The following is a 21,428-nucleotide window of genomic DNA, read 5'->3' as shown; positions in this document are numbered from 1 at the left end:
AGTCTTAACACAGTCATGGATGCATGAAGTACTATGGCTGCCATATCAACCATAACTTGTTGCTCAACTGATCTGTGATCGTCAAACCTACTGTGTTTCAAGTATGGAGCCAATACAGGCAATGGAGTACTCAGTAACTTCCCCCTCTCCATACTAAAACAACCAAGGATCTGACAAACATCATCAAGACCATGCAGCTCCCACTGCAAAGCATCCCTGTCCATAAGGAACCATATGGCAAGTAACCTCAGAAGGATAGCGACCTCCTGAATACTGAGACCATAACCTGTCTCACTGCGCATCACATCCTGAGCTCTTATAACGGTATCAAACCTATGAAGCCAAGCTCGAGGGGATTGCTTCTGGCCATGAAGGCACTTACGAAGCAAACATATCAATGATTTCTGCCCATGCGCAATATAACTAGAGTCAATAAGTGCAGAAACCACATCTGTCCTGGCATAACCAGCGAATGGATCATACCGGGCATCATTAGCCAAGGTATCCTCCTCACCATGCATAGCCTCATCCTCATCTACAAGAGGCACTCCGCATCCTAGGAGTAAACTGTAACTGTCCATAGAAGATGCATCAACAATCTCCATAGGAGTATAAACCTGTGGAATACTAGAGACATCTGACCGTCTCTGACCAAAATCAGGAAGTAATCGTGGCTGTCCCAACTTTATAACCTGCTCACCGTGGGAAAAACCTCCCACTCCAAGGGATTGGGGGCACTAGAGAGACAGTGTGCACATGTACAGTTCCAAGAGCCACTCACAAAATTATGGTTGTTTGAGACATTGGTGGTGCCCACACTATTTTATGGTGCAGCTATATGGGGCCCTAGTGTAGGGGGTGCAACTGAGTGGAGGAGATTGGAAAGGCCATTAGTGACACTGATTGCCCGCATGATCCGGAGCAAGCCATCTGTACCACATCCAATAATACGAGCTGAATTAGCAACTGCTCCACTAGTGACTAAGGCTCTGTTCCAGGCAGTAACTTGCATACATAGATTGTGGGATCTACCTGGCTCTAGATATGCAACTCTAGATATGCACGGTTGGCTATGATATCATCCAGGCAGCTAGTAGAGGAGGGTCGAACATGGTGCTGGTATGCTCAACTATAGAGATGGTTTGTAGAGCATGAGTTGACAATGGATGCACTCCCACCCTTTCAATACAGTTTGGATTCAAGTTAGACCTGTCTCGCCATGACCAAAACAAGATCATTAGATCTGATATTGTCAAGTTGGAGATTGAGAGAACCTGGACTAGACCACATGAGCCCCTAGGGAAGAAGATGGCACACTACTAGAACCATTTTCTTCATTTATCTCAAGATGAACTTATAGCCAGGCCAACATACATGGACACATACCTATCTCACGGGCTACATAGTATTATTGGCCAAATTCGAACCTCATCACATCAGTTGAGAATAGAGACAGGGAGATACACCCACACAGCCCATCAGGATCAGATATGTCAGTTATGCCAGCAGGAGGAGGAGACAAAGGAGCATTACGTATGTAGATGCACGGTATATTATGAAATCCGAGGAAGATACCACTGTCTATTCAGAAAGGGATTTGGCCCAGTCCGTAGGGTGATGGAGTACGAAGATAAAAAATGCTTGGGTTTGTTTTTATCAGAGCTCAGGTGACATAGCTCAGGTGACATAGAGAGACTTTTTTGGGAGACAGATAGCTGAGACCAGCCCCACCCAAGCAAAGTACACTTAGAGACTTCTTCACTGCCAGCACCTCAGCTAGTTTTATGCCCTCCCCACCATTAGAAACCCCTGGCGCCACCACCACCTTATCACACACAGGTAGATTGCCACACTCTAGTGGTGTGATTTTGGACCGAGCCATCGCCATATCTAGGTCACGGAGGCCTAGGCCCCCAAGACCCCGTGTCCAGCACCCATATCTTCATCAGATCCGTGCCATCATTGCCAAACACCAGAAACGTGTGGCACCGAGTTATGAGATCCTAGAGCTGCCCATGATTGGGATTTTTGACATAAGAAGAGTGCAACCTTTTTTTTTATTAGCTTTCTACCTATGCTGATCAATTGGTACTTTTAGTAAATACTTGCTTGGTATTTCATTAGTTTTGGGTCACTTGCATTCCCTCTGACTGTAAGTACCTTTAGTAGCTCTCAGCCTTCAGCTTATTTATTTTGTTGTTCTCTTTGATGAGACAACACTAGCAGATGTATCAATTGTTTTAGTCTCATAGGCCATTTGGCCTTTTAGAGACGTTAATATCTCTCTCTCTCTCTCTCTCTCTCTCTCTCTCTCTCTCTCTCTCTCTCTCTCTCCCCCCCACTCCCTCTATCCCTCCCTCCCCCCGCCCCCCCCTCTTCTCTCTCTCTCTCTCTCTCTCTCTCTCTCTCTCTCTCTCTCTCTCTCTCTCTCTCTCTCTCTCTCCTCTCTCCATGACTCTCTCCTTTCACACACCTATCTCTCTCCCCTCTCTTTTAATGTCTATTTTCCTCACTCTCATCTCACATATACTCGCTCTTGTTCTCAACTCTCTTCTATTTCCTCTTCCCCTTTCACACCCTCTCTCTCCACACCCTCTCCCTCTCCTTCTCTCTCGCCCCCCCTCTCTCTCTCTCTCTCCCCCTCTCACCTTTTATACCCTCTCTCTTCACATCCTCTCCCTCCCTCCATGGCTCTATCCCTCCACACACCTCTCTCTCTCTCTTCTCTCTTTGAAGGTCTGTTTCCCTCACTCCCATCTCACATGTACTCTCACTTCTTCTCAACTCCCCTCTATCTCCTCATCCCCTTTCACACCCTCTCGCTCTCTCCCCCCCTCCCCCCCCCCCCTCTCTCTCTCTCTCTCTATATATATATATATATAAATATATATAACCATCTCCCTCCATGACTCTCCCTATCTCTGCGCATCTCCCTCCGCACCTCTCTCTCTCTCTCTCTCTCTCTCTCTCTCTCTCTTTGACATAATTGCAAGAAAAGGGTGCAAGAAATCTCTTGAATATTTTTCTTGTGAAGTAGGTCAAGGTCTAACTATGGATATATATAAAAGACGAAAATAAGCATATGATCAAACATAACCATTTTTCTTAAGAGATTAGAATAGCTTATAAGTATTATGTTGATCAATAATGCAAGTAGGAATTGTTGGAGGTGGTGGACTTCCCACCTCGATTGAGCCAAGCGAAGCATGATTTAGGCAGCCATGCATGCTACCAAAATGGTATTAGATTAGGTGTTTCCTGTTGCCACAAGACTGTGGTGGATTTTTATGTGGCCATCGCATGAGCGACACATGGCAATTGTGCAACTATGGCACGGACTGTCGCATTCTATACAATAGGAAGGGAGATTGGGGGGGGGGGAGGGGGATAGAGAGAGAGAGAGAGAGAGAGAGAGAGAGAGAGAGAGAGAAGGGAGGAAAAGAGAGCAATAGGAAGGGAGACTGGGGGGGAGGAGAGAGAGACAGACAAATAGAGAGAGAGAGAGCAATAGAAAGGAAGAGAGAGAGAGAGAGAGAGAGAGAGAGAGAGAGAGAGAGAGGATGGTAAGAAGAGAGACATGGGGAGAGAACAAGAGAGAAGGGAGAAAAAAGGACATGAAGGGTAGTTGTGAGAGAGAGAGAGAGAGAGAGAGAGAGAGAGACACCTCTTTTAAATGATCTTGCATCATCATTCCCATACGTACGTCAAAAATTTTGTAGCTTGAAATAGACTTTGAATTTTTTGCCAAATCTCAAATTTGAGCACGCAATGAGAAAGATCTTAAAATTCTGAGTAATTTTCCTATTTGAACCGCCTCAATCCGAGTTATGCATCAAAAGTTATGCCCCTTCAAAGTTTTGGCTCTAGAGCGGTGAAGACTACCACCCCCCCCCAAAAAAAAGGCCACGTGGCATCATATTAAACACCCTTCTAATATGATGCCATGTGGCACTTCGGTAGACGAAATGCAACGTGGCCCTTTTTTTTTTGGGAGACCAATCTTCACCGCTCCGGAGCCAAAACTTTGAAGCGGCATAACTTTTGATGCATAACTCACATTGAGGCAGTTCAAAAAGGGAAATTACTTAGAATTTCAAGATCTTTCTCATCGCATTCTCATATTTAAGATTTGGTGACAAATAATAGGTCCTTTTTAAACTATTATTGGCCACACACGTGGTCCATAAATAATGCCAAGTAGAGGGGGGTCCCAATCCCTCGTCCTCCTAGCCACGCTGCCTCTATCACTCTCCAAAAAGGCCGGCAAGATTATGAGAGAGGATTCACAAGTACTTTAAACTATACCCAAGCACCCATGCTTATGGGATTAGTCTTTCCTTCATCCATGTGTTATAGAGTGCATGGTTAACATTATTCCTTATCTTATTAGCCACACATATATAGATCCTTATGCCTTGTGAAGGGGTTTGTGCCACAATCCATATTCCACCCCCCACCCCCACCCCTCCCTCTTATGGTCCAAACACTTGAAACATCATCTTGGCCTTGAAATATGGGATCTTGGCACCACAAACGTGACTCCCCACAAAGGTCAACCCATCACATGGATACAATAGTTCTCTTAAGTTTCAATTTCTAGTCTATTCCTCAATCATTCAAATCTGAAGTTTGCTTCATTATAAGTTATCTCAAGTTTCAACTTCACGTGAGGATTTGAACCCCGCCATCTAATGGTAGCTCCAATGCTAGAAATATTTTCTTTTGTGGTTTATTTTCAAGATATGGACAAGATCCATGCCAATCCTTAAACATGAAGGTGAGACTTAATATAATTATGTGTTTGGAAGAGAGGGCAAAGACATGGGGAGAGACTAAGAGAATACCATAGTGTTAAACAATTTCTTTCTATGGGATGTGATGTAGAGAGAGAGAGAGAAACAAAGATAGAAAGGGGAGAGAGAGAGAGAGAGAGAGAGAGAGAGAGAGAGAAAGAGAGAGTCATAGTGCAATAACAATAACAATAACAAGAAAAACTAATACTTTATCTCAATGGAAAGGTGAGAGAGAGAGAGAGAGCCATAGTGCAATAACAATGACAAGGAAAGATAAACTCAATGGGAATTTGACAAAGGCACGTGCGCACACACACACACAAAGCATAATATCGATTACAAGAAAAACTAATTTATTTCAAGGGGAATGTGACAAAGGGACATAGAGAGAGAGGGAAGAGAGGGGGGGGGGAGAGAGAGAGAGAGAGAGAGAGAGAGAGAGAGGATTGTCATAGTGTAATAACAATGACAAGAAAAACTATTTTAATTCAATGGGATTGTCACACACACACACACACAGAGTCTAGTGCCATGACATTGAATTTAATGTGTGTGTGTGTGTGTGTGTGTGTGTGTGTGTGAGAGAGAGAGAGAGAGTGGAGGAAAGGAGATGGGGAAGAAGAGAAAACAAAGGGGGGGGGAAGATAGAGGAGTCCAAGAGAGGGGAGAGAAAATAAAAGAGAGAGAGAGAGGAGAGAGAGAGAGTAAGCTCGCCAAAAAAGCGCACCCCTAGAATGTCTCTCCCTAAATTTCATCACCTCTATAGATTATGAACTTCTTTGTTGATTTTGATTGTGTTGGTGACCTAAAGATGACCTTCAATAAAAATTTGGTGAAAATTCATTCTCTATTACACGAAAGCATATATTGGGCTCACAGATGATACAGATGACCTTGTCATGTGAAATGCTTGCTTGGATTTCTTTCTTTTGCAAAGAAAGGACTTCTATTAAGTATGAAGGAAACTCCTTGAGCAAATCTCAAGAAAAGCTTACATCATGCAAGTCATGAAAAAACAAACACCCTCATAAGGCCAAATTAAGCTACTATAATAAAGTTTTTAAAATCCAAGGTTGAGGGTAAAAGTGGCACCTCAACCTTGTGGAGGACTCTAAGAAGAACAAGGAACCACTCCACTCCCTAATGGAAACAACCCTCCTGGTAGAGGTTGCCCAAGAAGACCCTTGCATGCTCCCCCCAAATGGCCACCAATTTATGTATCATATCTGGCCAAATACTGGCCAATGTTTTCGCAAGGTTGGCCTATAAACTCTCCAAGGCCTCTATGCATCTGAATCTCCAAATATGCCATGCTAAAATGCTCATCAGAATTGGCATGTGTAGGTTTATAAGGAGAGGCGGGAATGTCATCCAGAGAGCATGACTGAACCAAAAGTCGTTGAACCGAAAAATCCCAAGAAGAGCCATGTCTCTCATAAAAAATGTGAGGCTACAATAGAGAAAACCATGCTTCGAGCCCTAGGTTATGAAGAAAGGAGAAGCCATAAAGGGAGTCAATGATCTAGCAATCCCCTTCCAAACGATCCTCACCACTTTGCAATCCTATAAGCAACAGCAAATAAACTCTTGAGCAAAAGGGCAACAAATGCAACTAAAGTTTGCCCCCAATATGGACCTCTTGCAATCCCTCCATCTATAGTAAGCCAAAAGAAAAGAATGATTCTTCTATTATCCAAAGCCTCTTCCAAAAGGAGTCCTACAAGCTAGCAAAAATCTAAAAATTCTCTCAGTGAGGAACTTTAGTGAGCTTCTAGCCTCTAAGGCTGAGTTGAAGCTTCCTAGCATTACTAATAAGGGGAGGCTCTTCTCTCAATGCCTTGCATCAATCCATTCTCACTTCCTAAGGTCCCACTACAAATACTTTATGGTACACCTCCATAGATCCAGATCCTCCATGAACCCACTGCAAATACTTTATGGGTAGACCTCCATAGAGGCAAATCCTCCACAAACCCAAGGGGATGTGATCTGCGTTAGGTCTAAATACCATCTGGAAGCCAAAAAAAATGTTCCATAACCTTGATAGGCTAAAGTGCAATATGCACAAGTATATCATCATCTGGATATCCTGCCCCTAGAATGAACATTAAAAACCAAGGCATCCCCATTAGGTCCTTGTAATCCTATAACCTAAAGTGGGATCTTGGATCTTATAAAAGCCACAAGTCAAATAAATTGAGACTAAGACCTATCCCATACAGAACCCAATCAGTTGGATCAATCTATTGAATTATCCTTTCACTTCCTCTAAGGTAATTTAATAATTGGATTCTAGAATCTACTGTCATCTGGAAGGTTTCTAAAGTTCTTCTAAGAACCACGCCAAGGAAAACAATAGGGGCAAATATTAGCCCTATGGAAAATCTAGAGCGCTCTCCACGTTTCTTGGGCAAATATTTATCAATTTAAATATGATAAATTCACCCAAATTTTAACATAGCTTTCTCATACGAGCCCCAAATTGAGCCCTCCAAGTACTCAAATTCGTTGTGGCACAAGTCATTTGGACCTGTATAAGGTTAGATTTTTCAAATTTTAGCTTCTTTTAAGATCTATATATGATGTTTAGGTATACTTAAACCCATTGAAGCCTTGAAAATGGTAGCATCAGCTTTGATTTGTAACTTTCTAGAAGAAAATTTTGCCCAATGGCATACACTTCCGTAGCGATTTCCTAAAAGATTCACCCATGACCTACACTTGCATAACTATATTCCCCTCTTTTTTTTTAACCCCAAAACTCATAGATGAGCAGGACCTTCATCCCATTTATACCACTACATACAATGAGAAGTACCCAGTGGTCTGCCATGATCATCAAGTATACTTTCCTTCCATGTGACAAGTTTCCTATCAACCTCTTCCCTAGATGAGGGGGCTTCTCCAAAGAGTACTCCTGAAGTTGGCCCCATGCTTTCACAATAGCAACCATAGAAGCGGAGGAGGGAGCTCTAAGATGGGATAAGGTAAAGATCCATCTTGTCTATCCATCCAATCTCCACTTGAGGTAAAGATCCACCTGGTACTATCTATCCAATCTCCACCTGTGGAAGGAGAACAAGACTGTATTTATCAAATTAAAAAATTCTTCCAAGGTTCATATCTTGGCATAAGTCTTCTGACTGCCACCTTGCATAATAAGGCTCTACTTTGCAAGTTTGGATTTATCATATTGAGACCTCCTTGTATGGGTAGGATCAAAGTCTCCCAAGCCACCCTGGCTATGGTTTCTATAGAGCCATCTAGTCCACTCCAAAGAAAATTCTATATTGGTATTTTGAGCTACACGATATAGTCCCTGGAATGGCACCAATGAGATTAAACAAACCATGTTGTGGCTAGCAAAACTCAGTTGACCACCACCACTTTGGCACCAAGGTCGAACACGGGAACAATTTACTACGACAAAGAGATGCCTACACTGACCTAGTAACCTGAGTATCTAACAGAAGCACTTCTTGTAATTTGAGTGAAACCAAAATCAGCCCCCTTATCTAGAGTATCCTTGTCACTAACACAAATCCATCAAATCTATTCCAATATAATGCTACCCTAAAACAAGTGATGTTCTATGAAGTGGCATCCAAAAAAACAATAGTATTATCAGCCAACTCACTATCAAAGAGCTCCTCCTATCTTAGGGGAAGTCTTAGCCCAATAGTATTTGTCTTGGTGAACTAAACTAGAAATCTGAAAACCTCTCTCCCCTTTTTTATTTGATAAGCACCTAGATGTGGGCTCATTTGTGCAAAGAGGAAACCCTCTGATCCATGCAAATGAGAATCTAAAATGTTGAAGGGTGTCCTCCAAAAACCTTGTCATAAGCTTTCTTTAAAGTCCTGAGTAGAATGGCAAGGTGTTTGCCATTCCAAGGTGAAGCCTCCCAAAAAGAGAGGATGTTATCAAACATGCTTCTGTCATGCACGAAGCTCGTCTATGTATCATGAACAAGCTATGGAAGAATGGCCTACAAACACAGATTGATAGCTTTGGCCAAAATCTTATTATAATGTTTCCCAAATGGTGATTGGCCTCCATTGGGATCTGTGACCACCCTTTGGGATTAGATAAATGATACCCTCTATAAGTGAATCACGCATAGGATCAGAGTCCCAATGTCCTATAGGGCTAAGGTAATATGGTCCCCAATCATGTCCCAAAAAGCAATAAAAGTGAAAGGTGTCAACCCATATGGACTCGAGCACCTACCCTTGTGAGGGGTGAGAAGTGCAATCCTAATGCTTGCTTGGCATTCATCCCACTTGGCTTGATAATTTTTGTTGAATATTGAGCATGAATTATTCTTTCCTTACACCAATTGGATTTTCCATGTTCCATAATGTTTGTCATCCAACTTACTATCGTAATCTAAACAAATTATGTTATGGTGTCTTGGCTTCATCCAAAAGTTATGCAAAATGAGCTTCTACAAGCTTTCTAAATCTAGAGTTCTATTGCTTTTAGAAAATTATGAGTGTTGTAAAGATGCTTTGTCAAAATTCCATATCCATTTTTAACAAAGCTACCCCTATAGGGGCTTATGTAGACATGATGTAGCCATAAGATGAACACCTACCCAATGTAAGATCTAGCGACTCTACCATAAGCAAAGGATGTGATGTGGGTTCGATCCCTCAATCAAAGGCTTAAAAGGCCATATCCATTTTTTTTGAAGCTACCCCTAACTTATCTAGATATCACATAGCCCTTTATCGACTACCTAGCCAATACCAGACCTTATGCCTCTACCAAACTCTCCTCCTTTCCCCACCTTTTAAAATTCAACGGTTGCCACTTCATAATCTTTAGACCCAATGTTGATGCAGCACATATCCCATGGTTAATGGATTATATATTCGGTATTTCCTTCCTTAGTTTGTTACTTACATAGGACCCTCTTTTCAAACCCTTGAGCCTAAGGGTTTAAGCACGGTAGGGGTATACATACTATTGGCCAAGAGGTCTACTATTGTACAAGGATTTTCATGTGTAATGGAAGTCTCGTAAATATAATGCGTCTCTTGCTTTATTTAGGAAAGAGTGGCTAGTAAGTAGATTCTCATGCAGATCATCAGAGAGGCATGTACAAAATCTTTGAGGAAGCAGAGCACATTTTGAAATTTGCATGTAGCTCATTAACTCAATTCTACACATTCAAAATCTAAACGTAGGTGCATTAAGTGTATGGTACAATCGCTACTCTAGGCCTTCTCTCTCTCTCTCTCTCTCTCTCTCTCTCTCTCTCTCTCTCTGTGGCGTGCGTGCATAGCGTTGCCTCCTCTCTCTCGTAGATCAATCATTCTCTCCCTCTCATCTTTGGGGCCTCTATTGCTACACTAGGATTCAAGAATTGATTCACAAATTGTTCAAGCTCAACAACCGGCCCAAAATTGTAGCGATGTACATCCTCCTTCTCTACCTCTTTATCGATCTCTTTTATTATATGAACAATTGGTCGAATTTTGCATGGTGGGAACCTTAGATAGGTTGACAATATTTCCATAATTGGGTTTCTAATTCTTTGTTAAGCATATTACTTGTATGTATTTGTGAGCCACTGACTAGATTTGTGCAGAAATGTTAGCTTTAGAGCTCAAGCACCTGGATTTTAATTTGTCTTGTAAGTGAGAGAATCCTCTATATGTCCTATGGATGCAGGAGGTAAAGGGCTCCTTAAAAATGCAAAAACTCTACTTTGGAAGAGGTACACGGCAAGAAGAAATTCGTGTATTATTTCAAGCTAAAGCTTGAAGCAACTCCCAAGATGCGAAGATGGTTAATTGACACCTAGGGTCAGAAGAAAGAGAAAATTAGAGAGGGTACCTATTTTCATCACATTGAAACAAGAATGGTTAGCATAGTTCAAAGAAGTATACAAGGACATCTACAAGTCTAACACCCTTATCAACAATGAAGTAGTGGCAACTCTAGCTCGTGCCTTTGCTGCATTCTCATGTAGACTGGGCAGATTTTGAAAGGAACTCTGCAGAACAAGAGGACTCATGTACAGATTAACTTGCCATCTTATGCTTCTCTCATGGATGCGAAGCCACAAAAAGATGTGAAATCATGGGTTTCAAATCCCTCTGTGAAGTTTGGTTCATAGGCTCTTATAGAAGAGGAGATGGCTAGAGTAGTTGGCTGGTCAAACTAGGATGAAGAGAGCCTTGCCCTCACTTCCTGTCACTTACAACAACTACAGCCAAGTAGAAGGAGGCCTAGGTTTCTCTCGATGAGAATAAGGGCACTAGAGGTCACCTTGAAAGGAAATTTTAAAAATTTGAAGATTCTATTGCAAAGACTCTTGAAGGTGATTATCTGGCGGAAGTTGACCTAGATCATCTAAAGGAACACAAGGTTGACAACAAAGCAAACCTTCACAACATTTGTAATGGCATTGCCTTAGCATGGAAGCACCTTGAAGAATGCACAGTCTTGCGCATGGACTTGGAGGCAGAGGTATATTTGAAATCTAGATGCCTTAAGAATCTATTTGGTTCTAGAGATGATATTGCGACATGTGCTATCCACAACCTCATCTCATGGTGTATCAATCACTCAGCCATGATACATGAATCAAGTTGATAGTTAAATGGTAAGAATTATCAGTTGTCCTTTTCATTTGTTGATATTGAAAATGCTTAGGAACATTCCATTGGGAAAATTACTTTCTTGGTAAATATTGTTAGAGGTGTGCATACTGTGGTTTTGGGCTTTCACCTACCCACACTAGGTGCCCATGCTTTCATGTGTATCACCTATTTTGTGCATCCATGTGTGTGATGATCTTTCATAGGCTCATAGACAATGTGCACATTGTAAGTAGCATTCCAAATTTCCAATGAAGGATTGGTGAACAGTGTGAGGGGTCTGCAAGTAGCAATTCAATTTCCTAATCTAGAAGTAGCAATTGCAATTTTGTCATGTCTTGTTGGCAAGACAATCTATGGAAAAATCTCAAATTATTTTTGTTACAAGAAGATGATCAAAAGATATCTTGTAGCTTTAAGTTTGCTACTAGTTTTAAGCCTTTTGTTACATGTGAGAGATATCTTTTGTTCAAAAGATATCTTGTAGTTTTAAGCCTTTTGTTACATGCAAAAGTAAAAGACTGCAAGATGTATATCACGGTTGGCACCAAGTAAGTTTTAAGGTTTCTTAAGCCTAGAAATTAAAGTATTGCCTTTCATTTAAAAAATATGATGTGTTTTATTGTCTTTTATTTAACAAATTTACACAAGGAAAAAACACGCCATGAAGATTGCATGACCATATCATCTTTGCATAGAAGTTTAAAGGGCAATCAGACTAGTACTAATTGTGGGAAATTTAAACTAGGCTTCAAGCAACTTTACAATTGATCATAATCTGCAGATGTTCACACTCTTCCATGTGGAAGAAGTATTGTAGAAGCCTTAGGATGCTATATACGAGTTTTTCATTATCTTGGAATGAACAAATTTGTGACCCTTCACCTTGTGTAGTAATTTCAACAGCTTTGTGACCCTTCACCTTAAGTATTTCTTGTGGCATTGGAAAGTTGACTGCTACTACACTATCTACTAGTATGATGGCCTTCGGTCCATCCTGCAAGAGTGCATAACTAAAATTTTCAGGAGGGATTTTTTGGTAATAGGTGCTAATAATGACTTCTCCCCAAAAGCAGAGACATTACCCCATCCATCTGTCATGGACTATGAGCTTGTGTTTAAGCTTCTCACACATCACCTTATACTATTCAATATTTTTTGCATTATCCTGAGCTACACAAACTGCAAAGTTATCTCCATGGCTACCACATCAAAAATCATGGCAATTTGTTGAACGCATCAAAGATCTGTAGCACACAGTTTTGCAGGTCTTATAATTGTTACTAGTGTAAGCCTTTCCAGTTGCTATGAACCAATATGGTGTAAGTTGGAGCACTGGTCCCAATCCTCATCAATGCAAGATGGACAAAAGTAAGAAAGGGATTTGAACAAAACTTGTGCTGGGTATTTCTTGCTAAATACGTACATTGAATAGAAGTTACATGTGCCCTTTATGGGATTGCAGTCCCACTAATTCTTCCAGATCACATCACTAGCCTTCACCAACACATACCTCCTTTTTGCATTCTTAGTGTCAATTTAGGTATTGGTTAATCAGTCATCAACAACATCTACAATTTGAATCTTTGCCCATCTTGCTTTAGCTATTTGTCTAGCTATTTGTCCATGAGTGCATGCTTCACCATAACTTGGCTCTATTGTGTTCACCATTTCCATGGCTCAAGGCAAAGTAGTGGTACATTGTCATGGTGTAATTTTGTAATACCCATTACTTCTTTCATCTATGGATGCAGTAAAAATCTTCGCATAATGTCAACCTTTGTTTCCAAATCGAGAAGCTATGTCTTATCCAAAAAATATTTCACCATCTCCAATGAGTATCTCTGCATCGAACAGTTAGAGTATTGCTCTCTGGTCAGAAACTCTTCCTCATCTTGCAAAACATTCATTGATCCATCTTTAACATTCCCCTCTTGACTATTGGAGATAGGGCTCGTAGTAGCTGCTCCCTTGGGTTCCCAACTAATGTGCAAAGTTTTCTAATTAGTTGAATAATGGAGGAGGAAGGCCCTCCACTCATGTTGCAAGTCATATGTTTAGTGGACTATTTGATTATCCCATGTATTATATGACCTTTAATGGACCCTAGTCCTTAAGGGCTAATTGACCATTAGCCTCTTTAAATCCCTAGAGGCCCCTCTTGTGTATTGGATCAAAGAGAGCAATAGGGTGCAAGGTTTAATGGCATGATGATCCTTTTTACCACATGGCTTTACACGTAGCCAATAGTTGGTCTCAAAACTTGCTTTAACTCACCCAAGCATATGTGGTGGATATTTTTACTTTGTGGTGATGTGGTAGCAATTGTGTGAGGTATTTTGTTCCTTTGTGGTCATGAGAACAAGGATTTGGTGCTAACCATGAAAAGACAAGTTGGTGGACTAGCCTTGTTGGTGAGATTGTGGTACTTGAGGAGATGTTGTTGATATATGTGTTGCTGTTAATGATGAATTACTTTTCTACACTTTTCATTAAAAAGAGAAGATCTTATAAGGTCAGTAAAATTTCATTTTATAGCATTGCTAGAATTGTAGCTCAAACTTTTAGAAACATAGACCTTGCCATATTGTAGAATTTTAAAAACAAACCATATTGGAAGTTTTTCAATATTGTGAAAACAAAAATAAAAGGTCCATCTACTTACATCAACGGTTTACATTATTACATATGTATACATTCTATAAACTCATCCATGTTGGTGGTATTCATAATAAGTATAGCTTCTATAAAGACATCCATGGAGGTGTTCATTCGTTAAAGTTCCATGGAGGCATATGAGAAGAGCAAGGATAGAGAAGAAGCACTAGATACCTAATCAATCTATTTAAGAGATACACTCTATAGTGTGAGTTATATGCAAGAGCAAAAGGGAGTATATATGAGTTGAATAGAAATCCAAGAAATTATTTGGGGATTCAAAAACTTTAGGCATAACTCTATGAAGAAGACAGTAATAATGAATGATATTGCTCATAATTTGTTACAATACTATACAGTGGGAGATTTTTTAGAGTAAGTTTCCAAGTCATGAAGAACACAAAGAGAAAACTATGGCAAAGTTAGTGATTGCATTGCAAAATTGTACTGACTAATCAAGGATAATAATTGCTTGTATAAGAGATATTTGAAATTCAACACTCAAAGAAAACAACATCAAATAAAGAAAGAGATAACAAAACCTAGTCAAACAGAGTACATGTTGGTGGAGTAAAGGAGGAGAGCTCAAGCTATAATACACAAGCTCTCATGAGGACAATTATGGAAGCACAAAGGAATGTGATAGAGGCAAGCTCTATAGAACAAAAAGGATCATAATTGCACCAAATACTGTTGGGTGCTTATCATGTCATATTAACAATTTGAGGCTCTAAGTGCTTGTTGTAACTAATTGTAATGGTAAGATGGTATCACCAAGTAGCTAATTTGGATAATGTGATCCTTAAGATAACACACAAAACTTGAGAAGTAGGATGAAGGGCTCGAGGCAAGGGCTCGAGGCAAAGAGCTTGCTTTTATTGCCTTTTACACAAGGCTTGAAGAGCAAGGGGGGAAATCGTTTCTTTCCTAAGAGAATATGTGAATACAATAGTGAAGACAGAGATTAATGGGATCAATCACTAATTTTACCCAGGCAAGGGGGACAAATGGCTCAAGGTATTAATGGCCCATATTTTGATGATTGTTAATGTAGGTGGCTAAAGCAATGCACCGAGCCATCTTTCAACCAAAAGCAATACTTTATGAGTACATATTGTGTGTTCATGAAAGACATCATAAGTGAAGCCATCAATATATCTATGGTGCATCCGATTGGAAATTTTGTGTAGATGAGGGATACTAAACAATAAATTTAAAAAAACATAATTTGGGGTTTTACCATGGAAAAAAATTTATTGTATAAACCTTTTTTTCCAACACCATGAAAATTAGCTCTTGAAGGAGCTAATAATGGTAAGCACCAAGAAAAATTGGCTCTTAGAAAGAGACCAACCTATTTTTAGACAACCCAACTCACTACTTAGGGAATCTCCATAATTGGGGCTAACAAAACTAGGGTGGACAACTATACATCCAATGAACGCCTCGCCTCGAGAAAAGTGTAGAAAATGCCAACACGTAAAGCCTTTCAAAATTGCTTCGACCTTTTGACGGTTGCTCTCAATCTAGAGTCTTGCACTCCCATATGTCCCAGAGCATATAATAATGTTTTGCCAAATGGCAACTAGAGTGGTTGACGAAGGGACCTATTGGCCTCCCGTCACCAAGCTGTAATGCCACCCAGATGTTCCAAGCAATAATGCTAACTACCAGCTCCCAAACATTGAAATTTTAATAAACCTACCTTAGCAAAATAATCGTTTATCAATAATTTTTTCAACATGCAACAAAAGAGTACCTTCTCTTCAAGAAATAATTCTATAGTGGAGACAGCTTCATCATTGCACAAGATCAAAGAGTATAAACAAATAGGAAAATTGGATCTTCCCATATATTCTCAAAAACCAAATGAATCATGATGCAAAGGAAACCATGCACCTTAATAAATGGATACATAACCTCTAAGATCACTCACCTTTCCCAAAAAAAAAGGGATTATCATTTGATGGACATCTCCTTGTTAGTAGGGGTAGCTAGAATGGCATGCGAATGGAGAGGGAAGTGTGTGCAAAGCTCCTTGTATAATGAGGGTAGATTGTTTAAAAAGAAAATTATAGAACAAGCTACCTTTGATGCAAAGACAATTATCTAGAAGCCTACATAGCTCTTATTAGCATTTGGAAACTCGTATTCACAAGAGAGATGCATGAATCAAAAATACAAATTTTCTTGTTGAAATATAAATTCTTATGCTTTCATGAATGATTGAAACAATTGCAAAAATTGGATCTCTTGGAAGGACATGGGAACAAAGACGAATCTTTTAAAAGCACATAACCACAAGAGGTCATTGTTCATGAAATGTGTGGGATGGGGCAGTTTAAGCTTAAGGGAGAGGGTGTGAATGTAGAGACAAAGATTGGGCGAGAAAACGATACAAGTTGGAATAAAACATTACCGTGACAGCTTTTTGGATTAAAATATCCAAATCATCTAGTCTTTATATCGCCACCTCATATGATTAATCACCATTGTTGGGTATCAACATCTCCCCAACATCTAGTCTTGATATCATTGTTGGGTTAAAATACCAATGAAGATTGAAACAATTTTTGGTTAAATATCCGCAATATTGATATTATTACTGGGTATCACCATCCAATCTTAACATGTACATGGATGGCAAAACCAATGTAAATGTTACCGATGGTTATGTTAGCATAGATTATTTGTAGATTAAAAGATCAAAAGTGAATTAAATAAAATTGTAAATACTTTTACAATTCATGGAACACCATAACCTACACTTCAATATGCACTAAGTACATTGTATTTTTATGAATTGGTGAAATGTGTTTTTACACGTTTCTAATTTCATGTAGACATTTCTTTTCCAATTCCTCCATGAAAAAGACACCAAATGACATGAAAAAATAAGGCTATTATGTCATTATTCTTCTCAAAATGCCAACAGTTAGTCTCTTTTATCATCTAATTGGGAAACAAAGCCTACACTAGTAAACTTTCAAGACAATTTTGGGAACTCGTGACAACACTAGCCTTAAGGAGCTACTGAGATTCATCATGAGAGGGCCAATCTACGATTGCTATGTGAGAATGCAAAAGGTTTAAAATATCAAAAGCTTTATAAAGTGAGAACTTCTACAAGACAATTACATCGTCTTCAAATTCAATATGGTATTATTTATTATCGTTGCCTCTTAACATATTTTTTATATTCATTAGTGGCATGTTCTTACCTATTTAGTTCAACTTTAATATGCTATTATTTATTACTATTACCTCTTAACGTTCTTTTAACATTCATTAGTGGAGGCATATTATGAACTATTAAACAATAGAGTTCCTTAGTAAAATGTGATTGAGTTATAAGTGCATAAAGGCTTTTTGAAACAATTACTTCTCACAACAGACTTACATAGATCATACTAGCTCTTAGCATCAACAACGTCATTGACTCTTCTCTCAGCTACCTCATGGAATCTCCTCTCACATGGCATCAGCAGCCTCATGGACTCTTAGTCTCACTTAGAAAATAAATAGTCAAATGTAGACTCTCATCCAAAGGCAATGTACACTCCTCTGGTGGACTTGTGGTGATGTATATGAATTATTTGGTGCTACTTGTGAGGGGCAAGGACAACAAGGAGTACTTTGCCTACTGTGTGCTAATATGTTGAGTGTTCAATATTGCATTACCAACTTTGCACACACACTTGTTATGTAGGACATTTGTTTGTATGCATTTAGTCAAGGAGCTATTAATAGCATCAATGGTGGCCTTGTCAGCTTTTGCAATGTATGAGGTGCAATATGTAGCAGCCCCATGGGGGCTCAAAACAAATTGTACATTAGTGTTTGTTCCCCATAGTCTTGATAATGTAGGATCAAAGTTGTTTGGATATATGTCTTTTGGTTGCCTTTTCAAGATAGTTGTAGGCTCTATAGTTCTCAATTGTAGTGCTAGAATATATTCATGTTTTGATAACCAAATCTGCTACATGAATGAGTCAAAGTCTAGGGCCATGATATAGGGCTGAGAAAGGATTGTGGAGATGCAGTTTTGAGAGTGCATGCATTGAATTGATGGTCTATGGGGAAGCAAAATCTTTGCTATGTTTCATGTTTTCTTGTGCTTGTGGAATTGTAAGTCCGTGCTACTGGGTAAGTCAAGAGTGAGATATCTCTTGTGATGTATCTATTAATAAATGTGACAACTTCATCATCCGAGGAATGTCCATAAGTAGGTGCATGCTCAATCCAAGAAAGCCATGGTCATGCTGACTGCCTCTACTTTCGAACTCTATCAAGAAGAAGAAGTCCATAACTTTGCCTACAATAGAGGGATCATTTCTTAGCAGTTGCTTCATTGCTTGGAATTTGTGAATGTAGTACAGATCTATTGTCACAGCGTCTTGCAAATCATGTTCCTTATGTGTGTGAGTGAAGTGGTTGATTGAAGGGAAAAGTTTTTGTTTTGCAGTTCATGCAATGTGTAGAGCAAAGTCTCCCATAATGTTTTAGTAGCTGAGAGTGTCATAAATAATGAAGGAGGCCCTATTTGTCGTACCATCATGAACAATTTTTTCTTAGGCTAGTTCTTTAACTTAAGAAAGTTTAAAGACAATCAAAGTCCCAAAATCCAATAGATGAGTGTAACAGTAGTTTCTCAATGTTTGTGTCTACTAACAACATCCATCATGTGCAATATGTTGTCCTTTAGCTGACGCTTGCACATTCACACCCAAGTGGATGATAGCACCTGATGGACCATGATTTTCATTCCTTTGATAACAAGTTCTCAATGGACATTGTGCAACATCTATTTTGGTTACTAAGCTCTCATTGTGTGATGTTTTGCTAGGATGTGTATGGAAGGACACCGTAATTTTGCGTGTGTCCATAAAATAGAGTTGGAAAGGCTAGCTCCTCACAGTGTTTGTCTTTGAAGATGCTCATAGGAGAGAATTCATTTGAGGATATGACGATTATGTGTTTATCCTCAAAGCCAACCACTTGCTAGCTAGTGCATGGAATATGCACAAGAGTATCAATCCCAAGATCCTCCTTTAGAGTGATGGATTGGATGCTTGCCATGTTACTTTCTTCTTATTGTGGTCTTTGGAAGTGAGCTATATGTTTAGCCCAAATGGGATTGAGTTGAACATTGTTGATTTTGTATAAAGGAGCATCCAGTAACTCCTTCAAGGCACGGAGTGCCACCATTGGTTCAAAATAGTAAAACATGATTGAGGAAGACTTGCAAAGCTAACCGACTACCAACACGACTTGGTTATGCCTATCAAAGAACCTTTTGATGCTATAGAAGGCCACTTATGTAATTGTGGGCATACTCTAACTTCCTCTTTATTACTACCATGACTGCCACACTGTCTATCATAAACCGTGGGCAATCACATTGCGCTCTATCAATGTCTTTAAAGACATTAATGACACTTCCATGCAAACCAAATGGACCATTGTATGGAAACTCCCTTGTTTGTGCAAAAGGTATTTTGATTGCAATTAGCTAGACTTAAATATCATTGAGCAAGCTTGTGTACATAATTTTGCCATGTTTTAGGCCCTTGGGTTGGCTTCTTCGAGGGCCCTTCGGGTGAGGGTTCTTGTTCTGAGCCAAAACATTCAAACCTTGTTCTTCTTAATTTGTTTTAAGAAAAGAGAGTAGAGGCTTCTTTGGATAGAGTGGAAGTCATGAGGTATCACGTCATACCTTTGTAGGAAAAGCCTCGATGTGTTGTAGTGAGCCTCTTTAATTTTTTGGAGAATGTCAAAGTTTCATAGCAGATGCAAGCAATTATGGGGGAGTCCTCTGCTTTTCTTTTGTAAAATGCTTGTGCATAGCTATTTTCCCTTGTTCTTTTCCAAGCCTACATCTTGTTCGTGTGAATGTAGTGTGTTCTTGTCACTATGGAGTGATGCATGGCTATTATGAAGTATTCCATGTTCTTTTTCAAGCCTACATCTTGTTCGTGTGAATGTAGTGTGTTCTTGTCACTATGGAGTGATGCATGGCTATTATGAAGTAGTCCATGTTGATCATGGAAGATGCATTGAACCACATTTGCCATTAATGTGCTTGCCTTTTGCACTCTATATATCTTCTTTACAATTCCCTAGCTCATATATTAGCGTTCTTGCCTTTTGCATTCTATATATCTTCTTTACAATTCCCTAACTCGTGTAGTTAGTATGCAAGTATTGTGCATTATACGTGAAGGAAACCTCCTTGGCTGACAAGTGTGGAAAAATGTGCATTATATCGTGTTCTTTAGCCCATGCAACATATGCTCGCTTCCTAATAGTCGAGTGTAGTTGAGAGAGTATGGGGGGGTTGCATGGCTCATCAAGTAAAAGTACATGACAATCTTTGTTCACATCCAAGCTGATGATGTACAAGGTGATCAATTATTGTTCATTGGGATGGATCACCTTGAAGTTGACATTGCATTCATTGGAGAAGCACATGAAGCGACCACAAATCATAGAAATATGATGCAATTTAGAGTGACATGATGGTGAATTAGTGCATGACCTTTGAGGTCACAAGAAACTCTAGTGAGCATATACTAATATGTTGTGCACAAGTTTGAAGAAATTGAGATGGACTTGCATAAAACATTAAGCAAACACTCATAAGATGAAAATGGAAGAAACTACTGGACACCCTTAAGTATATATGTGTTGTGGAAATTTCTTTCGATGAATGCTTTATTTTTTTGTATGTTATACCCATCTAGACTTTCAATGTTCTCGGTTGTAAGCTTGCATTAACTTTTTGCTGGTACTAATGGACAGTTGTTATGTCAGCCATAATCCCAAAATAATCTGGTGTAGTTATGGTAAAGTGAGAAACCAGAGGGCTTGACAGTGCAATGGAGGACACGCAAATTAATGCCTAGGCAAAATAGACCTAGCATTATAGAAGGATGCCAAGAGGGGTCAAAAGAGTAAGGTCCTTTGAAAGGACACTTCTTACTATTCTTTAAGGAAAGGATCCACGTGGAGCGCTATGGAGGAGAAGGGAGGTTCGAGGAGCTTCGAGAAGAGAGTTTCGAGGAGTGATCACACAGCGACACGTATTGCACTGTGCATGAGCAAGGACAGATGATACACTTGGCATGGTGGGAATGGGTAGCACTACGCAGGCAAGGATAGACACGTAATGTGGCACAGCCAACTAAGTGAGTGGGACAGATGCACCATGTGGCACAGCGGGAGCAGCCAGAAGCTGGAGTCATTCTAGTCTGGGGTCACACACAAACTAAGGTCATTATTACCCATGAGCCACAATTCACTAATAGTTTGGAGAAGGGGACCAGGGTAGTATGTACTACTACAACGACTGCACTCTGCAATCTGG

This window comes from Dipteris shenzhenensis, chromosome 30, assembly GCF_047967505.1.
Source record: "Dipteris shenzhenensis isolate YYH24624 ecotype China chromosome 30, Dip_SZ_1.0, whole genome shotgun sequence".
Lineage (NCBI taxonomy): Eukaryota > Viridiplantae > Streptophyta > Polypodiopsida > Gleicheniales > Dipteridaceae > Dipteris > Dipteris shenzhenensis.
Note: the sequence above shows the minus strand (reverse complement) of the source record.